Here is a 14,000-nt window from a genome sequence, read left to right as displayed (position 1 = left end):
CTTGAAACTGCATTAGGATTATACCCACGTCTGGATGCTGGCGAAAGGTTATTAAAACGCGAAAGCGAAGGCACCATGTAAATTACCATGGCCATTGCTTAAATGGCTTGGACTTTTCATCTGCATAAAGTACGTTCCGCATGAAAGTTCTTATTGCACCTTTCTGTGTTACACACTACCTGTGCGAAGAAGGCTAAACGCAACTTTATAAGAATAATAAATACAATAGCACCTGCTCATTATCACGGTCATACAACAACGCGATATCTCGTAAGGATATGCTGCAAGGAACGTGATACACACTGGCAAACTTTGTGTGACTTGGGGTGGTCCGTAATTGATTACCACCGCCTTCTGTTACCGGCTTCTGTGACAAAACTGCCAGCAGTTTTGTTTCCACAAGTAATATACCATATTGGGAACTTAGCCACAGCGCGTAGCTCTTGCTATTTTTGTCCTGTCCAGTGCACAACACAGGAATCATACCAAAGAGATCACGAATAATACTTCTCAAGGCACTTCTCGCGCGTGATTTATCAGAAGTATTGATTGCATTTAGAGCGCCATTGGCTGCATAGTGACCACGATTTGTACAATGCAGAGTGTACTGCAAGGAAAATACCTCGGGTTTGACCTGCAAATGCAACAATAGTCGTAACCAGGGAGAGACTAGGGGAATATTTCTACTTTTTTGTTCTTTTAACTTGTGGTGTTGATCAAGTGGAAATTATTAACCTAATTGATTTGTGGCTGAAAGATTATTTATTAGAAAGTAGAAAGAACTACCACATGCTGTCCGCGGGGTCCGAATCCACGACTTCCCAATTTCGGCTCCGGTGCTCTGCCAGCTACGGCGGTGGCTGTCCAGTCTTCCGCTTTTGAAGGTATTTGTTTAGTGTGTAACCGCATCAGGGGAGTGTTCACCCCTGCCAACCTCATCCACAGACGCGGACATGGTACGCTCTTCATTACCGCGAATGACACGTGGAACATGATCGAACGGCGAGGGTGGAAGCCGTGCGAGAGCTCTCTTACGCTTTTATATGTCATCAATTTCATCAGCCGATAAAATAGCGACGTTATCGATAACTACTCCGGATATTTTCAAAATGAATGATAAAAAAATGGCCCACTCCGGCAGTAATTGCGTCTTGAAAGTTAAGCTGAGCTGCGGTGTAAAAACTGCCGTCAAGTACATTACTTCCTATTGCAAAATTTGAGCGCAGTTCATCAGGTGTTCAGCTTTTCGTTAGATTGAGGCCAAGAATCCGAGAAATATGGTATGTATGTGCAATTACAGACAACTTGTTATTTTTTATACATTTTCCTTCTTCAAGACACACTCAACTAACATTTCTTTATTGTCATGTAGGAAGCTTTGTGGTCGGATAAATGGATATATGCTCGACTTGCTGCTCCAATGCCTGGTTCTCAAGGACGAGGTCTGAGCAAGTATTTCGCGAGGTTGCCACAGCCGTGGGAGACGTTGCGAGCGAGAGGAATGAGATGCACTCCCGCATAAGTGGTAAGAAAATCCTGTTTGTCTTTATACCGTATAAACGCGTGTAAGGGCCGCACCCACGTATGGGCCGCACCCCGTTTTCCCGAAGGAAATGTTTAAAAAGAAATAAATCCGTGTAAGGGCCGCACCCGAACTTTCCATGACCCAGGCGGGAATAGCCTTCTAAATGCACGCGCCGTGGCCTCCGCGATCGGCTTCGGCTGCGAACAACGGTGCGCTCGATCGCGGAGGCCAAGCACGCGCATAAGAGCTTCCAAAAACCGTCCATGGATAGCGCCCGAGGCCGCAGCCATCATCATCATCATCGATTTTTTTCCCCCCCCCCCCCCGACTTCCCGCTATCTAATCAGCATCAGTATCGCCAGCTCCAGTCTTTTATGGCGGATTAGCGCGTTCGCCGTAGTTGTGGCTTTCGCGTGGTGCCGCTGAGTAATGCAGTTTTAGCACGATGGGCAAGCACCTTATCAGCTACACGGCTGGGAGTTAGCTCTCGAACGCGGCAAGCGTGCGGAGGACAGGGAACTCGACGTGGCCGAGAAGTGCGTCCGATGACCGTGCAATCAAAAGGGTGCATTGAGAAACACAAGCTGCAAAAAACGCGCTTTCCGAGGCGAGCTGTGTGAGTTTCCCGAACTGCTCTGCTAGTGATGGAAATGCGGAACAACGGCTACGCGTTGACAGCGGACATGCTGCGCGGCTTCTTTGGGATGAGCATGCACCAGAGCACAACACCAGCTCAGAGTCGAAATACTCCGCGAGTGTCGACTGAACGTAGAATAAATGCCGTTCATTCCCTGATTGCTGTTTTTGCTGAAAAATTTTTTTTTTTTTTCTAAATCGCGTGTATGGGCCGCACCCCGAAAATTGGCTCCCAAATCTGGAAAAAAAAGTGCGGCCCTTACACGCGTTTATACGGTATATACGTTACAGTCCCCGCCCACCCTGCCACCCTGGCAGGTGGCAGTTAATGGCTGATCGCGAGAGTTCGCACACCGTTGTCAGCGCTAACGCTTGATGACCACATCTGTCTCTCACCCGACGCACCTATCTATAAGCGCGATTTGGGCATCCAATGTCCGAGGGATCCAGTTATGCGCATTTCTTTTCCTTAAATTGACCGGAGTGTAAAACGTTGTCAACGCCAGCGCCGATTAACACAATAAACGCCGACGGCCTATGGCTTCAGCGCCGCGTTTCGGGCACACCGTTGTGAATGCCAACGCCTGCAGCGCGCGTCTGTCACTACCGCCGCGTAGCTCAAAGCACGATTCAGTTGTCCACTGTTCCAAGAGAGCAGTAATGCGCCTTTTTTTTGCTTTCCAAGCTCCCGCTCTATTGTTTTCGCAACCTAAAGCGGTTGGTTGGTTGGTTTATGGGGTTTAACGTCCCAAAGTTACTAAGGCTATGAGAGACGCCGTAGTGAAGGGCTCCGGAAATTTTTACCTCCTTGGGTTCTTTCACGTGCACTGACATCGCACAGCACACGAGCCTCTAGAATTTCGCCTCCATCGAAATTCAACCGCCGTGGCCGGGATCGAATCCGCGTCTTTCGGGTCAGCAGCCGAGCACCATAACCACTGAGCCACCGCGGCGGAGCCTAAAGCGGGACTAAGGTGTCCCTGCTGGTTACAACGCACAACGGCGACGGCGGCGCCGGGAAACGCAGAAACGGGCTGCGAAGAGCTGTGCTCTAAGACAAAGCCTTAGTAAATGGCAGTATTTAAAGCCAAAATTCTTAGCAGAATCCAAGGTAGAACGTGGTTTTTATAATGACAACGTATTAAGGGAAGTGTCCGCTAAAATAAAGCAATTTGAGATTCCCTAGGACGTATAGCGAAAGCATGAAGGCAATCACAGTGACCAATAGCCCGCTTTAAGTTCAAAACGTGGTCAGAGATTTCTGTCCCTCGACGACAATTTACAAAGCACGTCCATTTCAAAGCCTTTGTCCATTTCTGTAGACTATCCTCAATGTTATCACAACATCTGCCAGCTTTCATGCCAATTCTTCAGCTCTGCAAAGGTTATTACCGCGTGATACAACCAATGCCCAGTATATCGAGAGCCCAAGGCATTCATTATAATCTATCATGCGGGATGTTATGAGTTTCGAATACTTGAGGACAAATTTCTGTTCCTCGCTGCCAGTGAGACTATCACCTAGTAGGATATGGTAACGAATCTGTACATATAGTTCACGGCTGCCTTTGGAATGTAAAGAAGAAAAGAAACATGGAGAGCGATTGCTGTAAGCGCAACCTCCAAGGTAAAGGGCGTCGGTATTAATGTACTATCGTGCGCAAAAGTGGAGAGACCACTGCTTCGCCGGCAGGAGCGGCTGCGGGGCCGCACCGCGGCGCTGCTATCTCGCGCTGCGCGCTCGCTGCGAGATTGCCTCGCGTGACGCACAACTTTTCCCTCGCTCTCGGGCTGGTGCTTATCATGACTGACAAACTTCTAGTGCGTCGTTCGGCTCTTCTGCTGCTGACGATCATGTCGAAGGGGAGCGCGCATCGCAACGAATTCAGGAATAGAGCAGTGGCGCTTTAGTGAAGCAAGCGGGCGGTGACGTTGCGTCCACTCACTACACTCCGCAGCGGCAAAGGCCATTCTAATTGTAGTGGCAGCGGCGTTTCGTATTTTCTCCCCACAGGAAGAAGAGTGGTTTATTTTAAAGCAATAGCGTTAATAACCGCACGTCGAAAATAATGGTCATCGGCGTGGGTCGTGTCGAGCGTTTCAAGCCTCGTCAGCAATCTGCATCTTTCGTATCCAAAACTCCGTGCTATACTGAGACGCTTTGGTGAACAGGCCAGCAAGTTTAGGACAGACGCATTGCACATTCAGGCACACGCCGTCCTATGGCGCTGACAGAAGACCTGATCACAGCGCGTGGGATATCTCCACTTTTCCGTACTTCCGATCTTGAGGAACTCACCCACCGAATGACACAGCGGAAAATGCAAGACAGCCTAGCGGTAGCCATTCATGACTGAAGACCATAATAGAAATCATGTTTTGAAATGCGCTTTCCGGTTCATGGAGAAAAAGCTTGTTCCACATCGCCGATTTGAATACGCTAGCACCTCGATTAGAAGAGGAAAATATCGCGCAGTCGTGTTCGCAAATCAACATAAAAACACACAACTCTTCATTCTGTGGGGAGAAAATACGAAACGCCGCTGCAACTACAATTAGAATAGCCTTTGCCGCTGCGGGGTAAAGTGAGTGGACGCAACATCACCGCCCGCTTGCTTCACTAAAGCGCCACTGCGCTATTCCTGAATTCGTTGCGATGCGCGCACCCCTTCGACGCGATCGTCTGCAGCAGAAAAGCCGAAAGACGGACTAGAAGTTTGTCAGTCATGATAAGCAGCAGCCCGAGAGCGAGGGAAAAGTTTTGCGTCTCGCGAGGCAATCTCGCAGCGAGTGCGCAGCGCGAGATAGCAGCGCCGCGGTGCGGCCCCGCAGCCGCTCCTGCCGTCGAAGCCGTGGTCTCTCCACTTTTGCGCACGATAGTACGTTGCAATTGTCAGTGATGGTCGACTTCGGGAATTTCCTCTTTTTCTGGCAATTTTAGGAGTAAAATTTGAGGGAAGCGAACATTTTATGAGCTTTCAAGTCAATTTGAAAACCGCGATTTTTTAAACTTTTATAAATAACAGCAATAATAAAGTGCCAGGTATCGGAATTTTTACGCCGAAATTGTTCTTTTTGCTACAGCGTAGACCACAGCTAGTCGCAACGGCAGGGTATGTGGAAGTTCAATTCTCCGAAGCGGCAACCGGATCATGCAAAACCTTCAGTTGAAAGGTTCACGGTACATACATACCAGTTGGAGCCCAGGGACTCCGCATAAAAAGCTGCGCTTTGTGCTTAACGTGCACAGCTGATATCGCCCAACACACATAAAAAGCTGCGCTTTGTGCTTAACGTGCACAGCTGATATCGCCCAACACAGAGCGTACGCCTAAAGCGTTCTCATTCCTAAGACCTTAGGCTCATAATCCGAACAGCATCACTTAGCCACTAAGGTCGGTTGTAGCTATCTTCTTCATGAACAACGCTCAAGCCTGCACGCATTTCTCCAACATGATTCTTCTGAGAGGCAGAGTATGCGTTCCTGATCTCAGGCGCTGATTCACACAAGGAAATGGTATTCTGTTTGCGCTGTGTTGTCTTGGCTGCGCCTCTGCAGTTTCATTGAAATGGTGCCTATCTGGAGCCCGTTCGTTGTTTTCTTTGAAATTTTTTCCAGCCTTACGTGAGGTTAACTGCAAGCAAAAACGAAGCACCATTTTACTGCACTGTTCGCGCTGGACTTCAAAAAAAAATTTGCTGTGGTTTAGCTCCGGCTAAACCTTGAGTGACGAGATAGCTGTAGCTAACCAAGTTGAACTCGCTCAGTCGAATTTGCAAAGCCAGTCTTTCGCCGCTCCGTTTCACTGGGCGTTCATTTTAAGGCGAAAATGCCTCATACTGTCGTTAGCAGCCGTGTCGGCAGCGGTGTTGGCTGCCGTGTCGGCCGCTATCTCGGCATTAAAACTAGTCATTTGGAATTTGAACTAGTCATTAACCACTCATGACTAGTTAGTCATGATTGGTTAATGACTAACTACTGATGACTAACCAGTCATTACTGGTTAGTCATTAGTTAGTCATTAATCACTCATGACTACTTAGTCATGATGGGTTAGTCATGACTAACTATGAATAATGACTGATTAGTCATGACTGGTTAGTCATTAAGCAGTCAAGACTAGTTAGTCATGACTAGTTATGGCTGGTTAGTAATGACTAGTGATGACTGGTTTGTCATGACTAGCTAGTAATTAACCAGACATGACTACTTCATCATTGACCCATCACAAGTTAGTCATCAATTAGTCATGACTTGCTAGTCATTAACCAATCATGACTAGTTAGTGGAAAACTAATCATGGCTAGTAAGTCATCAGCCATGACTAATTAGTCATGAATGGACGACTAGATAGTAATTAACCAGTCATGACTAGTCATGACTGCTTATTCATTAGACATGATTAGTCATAACTGGTTAGTCATTAAGCACTCATGACAAGTTGGTCATTAACCAGTCATGAGTAGTTATGACTGGTTAGTCATGACTAGTCATGACTGGTTTCTCATGGCTGGTTATTCATGACTAGCCAGTCATTAAACAGACATGACTAGTTCGTCATTAACCAACCATGGCTAGTTAGTCATCAACTAATTAGTCAGATAATCATTAACCAGTCATCGATTAACAAGTCATGAATAGCTTGTCATTAACCAATCATTACTAGTTAGTCAATAACCAATCATGACTAGTAAGTCATGGGGCGCGACTAATTAGTCACGAATGGTTAGTCATGACTAATTAGTAATTAACCAGTCATGGCTATCACAACTGGTTAGCCAATAGTCATGGTTAGTCACAACTGGCTAGTCCTGACTAACCATGACTAAAGACTGATTAGTCATGAGTAGCTAGTCATTAAGGAGTCATGACTAGTTAGTCATGACTAGTTATTCATTAACCAGTCATGAGTAGTTATGAATACTTATTCATGACTGGTCATGAATAGTTTGTCATGGCTGGTTAGTCACGAATAGCCAGTCATTAACCAGACATGACTAGTTCGTCATTAACCAATCATGACTAGTTAGTCTTCAACTGTTTAGTCAATACTAGCTAGTAATTAACCATTCATTAATTAACTAGTCAGGATTTGTTGGTCATTAACCAATCATGACTAGTTAATTAATAACCAATCATAACTGTAAGCTATGGGTCATGACTATGACCCAATTAGTCATGGCTAGCAAAACCAAGTCGCCCCATAGCCGCCTCGTGTGTGCCAACGGCCTTGCGGCCAGTTGCCTGGAAAGGCTTTCGCCTCGCGCACTTTAGATCGTCAAAGTGGTCCCTGAATTTTCATCTTCGTCCTGTACTTGGATTCACTCTCTCCCCTTCTACACTCATCCCTACTCGATTTCGCCGCCGCGCCGCTGGAAGCTGCTCCGCACCATGTGACCAGCCACTGCGCCGCCACGCTGAAGGCTCGAAAAGCTAGCGTTATGTACGCGCTAGGCGCGCACACCAGCTGCATTCTCTGACGCCACTCAGCGCATGCGCACAACTGAAAAGGTGGGCGGCGTCTGCTCCGCTGTCGGCACAGCGCCAAGGCCCGCGGCACGCACACCAGCTGCGGGCTATCTGCAACATGCAACTAGCTTGTATTTAGGAGTGCGCGATTATATATGGGAACACTGTTCTTCTCTCGTGCTTCATGTTATGGGCGCAAAACTTCGGTGACCTGGTTCACGGTCAGTCTGATAGGTTTTAGCGCAATAGCCTTAAGGGAGTCGCGGAAAGGCAGGTGCCGTCGTCGGCGTCGACTGTGAGCGAACAAACATTACCGAGTAGGAAATTGGTCGAGTTGGGGAATCGTACAAGGGCCTCCGGAGTGCGAGACGAGCACGCTAACCACTCCGCCATGCTAGCTCGATGGTTTGGAATGAACAAAGGCGCATCAAGTGAATACGGTGTTGTCTTAGAAGGGTGGTTAGGAGACATGTACTGTGGTGTATATTATTAATTATGAGCGTGGAACTTACAGAATTCGCAGTTAAGCGAGTAGCAAAGTACGTTGCCGCTTCTTTTCCTCTTCGCTTGGTGGCACGTAGCGCCATCAGGCGGCGCCCACCTAAACCACTCCCTCCTCCTCTTCGCAATGTACGCCACTGCCCCAACAGGTAGCCGGCAGCGCCTCCTGCTCGTCTCGTTCGGGTGCAGTGGGGCCGTGCGGGGACGCAGGAATCACGCGGTGAGCGGCGAACAACGCAGCGCACATCCAAGACGCGTTCATCACGACGCTTGCGGTTTGCTACCGGTTTCTTTCGGCGCGGAAGCTTGCAGGTGTTCGTGCTATCGGATTTCTCGACAACGATGTGCCGACGAAATACTACAGCAACTTGAGTTTAGGTGAGAAGTGAGAAACGAAAGCAATGAGAAGAGAAAAAAGAAGTCGCTATCGCGTCTACTCTTAAGGCGAAGCTCAAGTGTCTTCCTAGTTATGTCACGGCTTGTGCCCGGTTGTGTACCGGCGAACCAGGTTTTACGCAGCCTATTCTTGAATCCGGTTGTTCAATTAATAGCGGGTATAAGAATAAATGTTCTAAAACTCTCCTCTTGGGATCCCGGTCTTAGGAACTTTGAATGTGCATTTTATCGGAGTGCCATTCTCAGCAGCTCGTAGTGAGCAAATATTAGCATACGGCACAATTCTTCGCAGTCCTGGCACTAGGTATCCAGTACAGGGGGGGGAGTGCGTCAGAGAATACGGGCCTTTGTTGCCACGTTTTACAAATCCTATTCAGAATTTCTCATGCCTATTCACAAAAGCTATAGAGCCGGTGCGGTGGCTCAGTGCTATGATGCTCGGCTGGTAACACAAAAGACGCAGGTTCGATCCCGTCCGCGGTGGTTGTTTTGTGATGGAGGTGAAATTCTAGTGGCCCGTATAGTGAGTGAGGCCAGCGCATGTTTAAGAACACCAGGTGGTCGAAATTATCTGCAGCTGCCACTAAAGCGTCACTAATAGCCTGTGTCATTTTGGGCTCTTGACCTCCGTGAACACAACCCGACATGATGATTACCTTTGCAGAATAGGATAGCCAAGTTATACGTTGCATTATAAAGCATGTGTGTAGAGATGGAGTAGATTATTTTTCTTAGTTATGCTTATAATATCTCTTCCTTTGCGCCGTACAGGTCAGCATGCCGGATTGGTGACAGCAGTCAACCGGCTGCAAAAATGCCTCTTAGAATACTAGCCGGCCCATTATTTTCTACTTTCAGTTGCGTAATATTGTAATTTTTATGGTGCATATGTTGCGTATGCCTATATTGGATACGTTTCAAACAAAATAAATTTGTACGTATTCTGATCGTCATTCAATCTGTGAAGGCTGTATGATGATATTTTTAATGATTGCAAGACTGCCTGTAGACAGTGGTCTACTCTAGGTTTCCTAGACAGAGGCGTTTAGACGTGCTATAAACGCGCGAGACCATAAATTTATGGTATATCTATAGACCTGTGTCTACTGCACCAGGAGATATTTGTCTATAGGCTGTCTATAGAACGCAATCAACAAAGAGTGTATGGCCACAATTTTCTACATTGTGTTTACACTGTCCATTGACCTGTGTCTATGAGACATTCAGCACACAAGTCTCCAAGAAGTCTGTTACAAATCTATGGCCATATACTATCTATCGGCTAGTGCATAGAGTTTGTCTATGAAAAGCCTGTGGACTTCATTGCCAAATATCAATGGACAGTATTTAGTCTGTCTTTTAAAATGTTTGTAAGGGATACAGCGGGTCGCCTGCCCCCCTCCGCTTCGTCCTCTCGCCGCTCTCCTCACAGTACCCTCTTCCACCGCTACACGCGCTCTCCGCATCTCTCCCCACATCTCGGCACTCCTCATTGGAGCTAGTTGGTTGCGCGTACGCACTAACACGGCGTTGCGAAACTGGTGCAAGGGAAATCGCCTGAATTCACCGCTTTGAAACCCTGGACAGGAACCATGCCTGGTGCGAAAGGCCGAAATCTTGCTCAGCGTTTAATTTGTAGCCACATGAGTTTCTCTGCGTGTCTTATAGCTAGCGATCGCTGAAAAGATTCTTCCCCAGATGTACCACGAGTGCCTTGCGTGTCGGAGTGATCCTGATAAAGCGCCACAAGTCCCCATGTGGACCTTGCATCTTGCACCAGGCGGCTATTCCATATGACGAATAAGCTCGCTCTTTAATGGACCATGTGGTATCACATATCCCAGGCAGGGCGAGAAGTGCCCGTTGCGAAGAATGGTAAGGTTAACCGCTTGTAGCATCACCTAGTAGGGCGGTGAGGACTTGGTTTTTATACTGAAGAAATGCATGATGCACTTACATTTTCTATCTTCGAAGTCTGGTAACCTATGTCTTATCGCATTTCTCTATTCACGCATCCGTCCGCGTAGCTGAAGCTTTGTAAATTCGATGCACCTCTCTTCCCGGCCCTGCGATAATTCCTCGCATAGTTGGGACTGCGCGGAAGCCGAATGTCAGGGAAAAGGGCCGACCGTAATTCCGCAGATAAGGTTTGTATACAGGGCTTCCAGTTCTTGCCTCCCTCACGTATTCAAACCCATGTTTTTGCAAGCGTATGTGATACGTGTTCCTCTATGGAAGTGTCATTAAAAGCCGAACAACAAGAAGGTACGTACTGCCTAAACGATACGCTTCAGCATATATTTCAATAAAGTAATTCCAGATATGAGAAAAATTAGCTCTAAAAGTCTCTGTCACTTAGAAAGTTACTTTAAATTACCCAGGACGGTGTTTTAACATGTTCAACAGGAGGAGAGCGGATACAGGGGATAACCAGCGCATTTGAAAAATATATCCAAGCGTAATATGCAAAACCGAAGGTAGAGTCTGGTCGTTTACCTTTGTGCTAGTGCGGTTTTCAGGAAACCGCTGATAACAGTCTATTAATCCGGGCAGAGGTGCCTTTGGCTGAGAGCGTTGGATCAGCCTGGCGCAATAATCCAACAAGGAATCTGTGCGTTGATAGAAGGGGCTAAGCGTATACCACGAGGGCATTGCGACGGGTCATGCATGGCCTTGCGGCGAAAAGGAGCGCTTACACGAGACAGATGAGCGTGGGTACACGAAAGTGACCAGCTCTTTCAAGTTATCTGCTGTTGTCTTGTCAGCTTTTAGAGCGCAGCCCTTTGGCGCCCTGTTCCTGCGTTTCGCGGCGTCCTCGTTGTCCCTCGTAACCAGCTCCGCAGCCGGGGCAGCACGCTGCTCTAGGTGCGCGCGCATCTGGCGCCATTTTCCGCGACCTCCTGATAATTAATTTCTCTCTTCGCTCCTCCTACAACGCCACCCTCGTGCGCTGGCAATCAGAGCGCCGGATCGGTGACGGCGGAAATCGATATGTGCACCGCCCGAGCCGAAACGCATAGCCGCCGCATTTGGCCACTACGAACCGCCTGCCTGTATAAATAGTTTATTCTCTGCCAGTTCTTTCTGAGCCGTGAGCGAGGCAACTGGTGGAAGTCCTTCGTCTACCGCTGCAGCTGAGCGAGCTGCCAGAGCAGAGTCTCGGCGCTGTAGCCGCCATAATCCAGAAGACTACAGACAGGAACTCTTCTGTGTCCTGCCATCGCCAAGCACTTTGATCCGAACACAGATGGGCGCTGCCCGCGCTGTGGAGAGATCTGCAATATCTTTCACATGGTGTGGGCATGTAATCAGACTCCTCACCTTCCCCGTTCCCCCACCCCCACGCGAGAGGCATGGGAGACTGCCCTCCTCAACTGCTCCACACTGGAACCCCAAGGGCCTGTAGAAAAACAGGCACGAGACGGGGCCTCGTCGTGCGGTGTCCCGGACTAAGAACACCGACCATGTAGCGGGGTCTTCTGATCCCCAGACTATCTCTCAGTATTAAATAAGTTTTTCACCACCACATCCTGTCTCGTCTAAGCGTCGTTCTTCGACGTAAGATCTTGCATCACCCAGTCGCGCTCTTCTGCCCTTCTTTACGCCTGGTCGCTTACCCATGCGTTCATATCCATCCATAATATAAGACGGACATTCAGCCTCCCACTCGAAGCTACGACGAGAGGGGAGGCGTGTGAAGGGGAACAGCGGAACTTGTAATGTCACGAGTGTCGTCATTTTGTGTGGGTCAGTTAGCGGTTTAAACTCAGAAAAACCAGTGTGGCGTGTTGACCGGACATCATGCCTTACGTCTTTTCCATTCTCGGTACCTAGCTAGGCATACATTCATGATGTCATGCGTTACATGGACAACGATGCAGCATAAAGAGTAAACACTGCCTCCTTAAGAGCTGTCTTTGTGAAAGTCTGTCCAGAGCCAGTCCTAGCCTCCTGTCGACGTAGCCAATTCCCTCATCCGCGGAGGTGGCGGCCCGAAAGGCATGCAAGTTTCGCGAAGACTAAGGTAAATTGGTAAATTTGGTAAATTGCTTTTTGAGGAAAGGAAACGGCACAGTCTCTGTCGCACATATCTCGGTGGACGCCTGAACAGCGCTGTAAGGGAAGGGAGGTAGGTAGGAGTGAAAGTGGAAAGAGAGAGAAAGAGGTGCCGTAGTGGAGGCCACCGCAATAATTTCCACGCCCAGGGGATCTTAAACGTGCACTGTCATCGCACACCACACGGGCGCCTTTGCGTTCCGCCTCCATTGAAACACGGCCGCCGCGGTCGGGTTCGAACCAAGGTCCTTAGGCTCGATACACGAGCGCCTTAACCACTGCGCCACCGCGGCGGGTACGCTGCCACACGCTGTTGCGTTTTAAGCGTCCAACAAATTTTAATGCTATAATTGACGCCGTAGCGAAGGGCTTCAGAAATTTCAACCGCCTGGGGTTCTTTAACGTGCACTGACATCGCACAGTACAGGGGCCTCTAGAATTTCGCCTCCATCGGAATTCGACCGCCGTGGTCGAGATAAAACCCGCGTCATTCAGGTCAGCAGCCAAGCGCCATAACCACTGAGCCACCGCGGCGGGTAATTTTTGAAGCGAAAGCGTTACTACGCTATGTTCCGCGAGTTTCGACGACACCACCACTTTGACCTAAGCGACCTTCAGCCCCGCTCTGGAGCTGCGCCAACACCGATGGAGCGAGGGAGTTTCAAAAGTAAAGCAGAGGCGCATAATTCAGTGGGAGGCCGGGCTGCTCAGCTTGAACCCGGAGGTTCAGCTCCGAGACACAGAGCAGGCCGAAGAGGTCGCCCAACGACGTCGTCGGTCGGCCACCTGGCGTCCGGCCTAGAAGAGCAGCCCACCGCGGGGAAGGGAACATAACACCAACCCGCGCCTAAGACCTCTTCTTTAATAATGTTTACCTCCTCCTCCTCCTGGCCCCCTGGGACAGTGGAAACCTCAGTCTCGCTTTAAGTGGTGGTGGTGGAGAAAACTATTATTTATTTAAAATCCTAAAAACAAACGAAAATTCTGGAGCAGCGTTGCGAGCGGCCTACAAGCTGCCGGTTGTGGCGTTCAGGCCGTGCCTAGTCACCGCGACATCTTCCCAGGTCACCAGCCGAAGTTGGAGATTCGGCTCGGTGTTGCACAAAGCAGCCTCCCACTGCTGCGGACTGTTTATGTGCCAAAAGGCAGCAGGCAAGTGTGCTGGGCAGGAGAGTAGGATTTGAGCGTAGTCGGCTCTTGGGCTGTCCCATAAGCGGAAGGCCGGCGAGTACGCTCCGGGGTGGAGGAGGGCAAGACGTGTGGGGGTGAAAAAGATGTAGGCGTGAAGCCGGCGCACAAGCGGTGGTGTTGCTGGGAAATATAGCTGGGCGGAGGAAGCGAAGTGAGATGAGAGAGGCGGTAGTGCAAAGTAATCTCATGATACGTGAGGAGCGCGTCGCGGGTATACATTCCCGG

General features: G+C 49.0%; 1 protein-coding gene across 1 annotated transcript in view; it reads right to left on the bottom strand.

Moving 5' to 3' along the window:
• LOC149361708 (uncharacterized) overlaps positions 1-14,000 on the bottom strand; it is a 173,264-nt gene that overhangs the window by 123,961 nt on the left and 35,303 nt on the right. The window lies entirely within an intron of this gene.

The sequence above is a fragment of the Amblyomma mixtum genome, chromosome 2 (assembly GCF_055824585.1).
Source record: "Amblyomma mixtum isolate Tamu chromosome 2, ASM5582458v1, whole genome shotgun sequence".
Taxonomy (NCBI): Eukaryota; Metazoa; Arthropoda; class Arachnida; order Ixodida; family Ixodidae; genus Amblyomma; species Amblyomma mixtum.
This window is presented reverse-complemented; position numbering and strand designations above follow the sequence as displayed.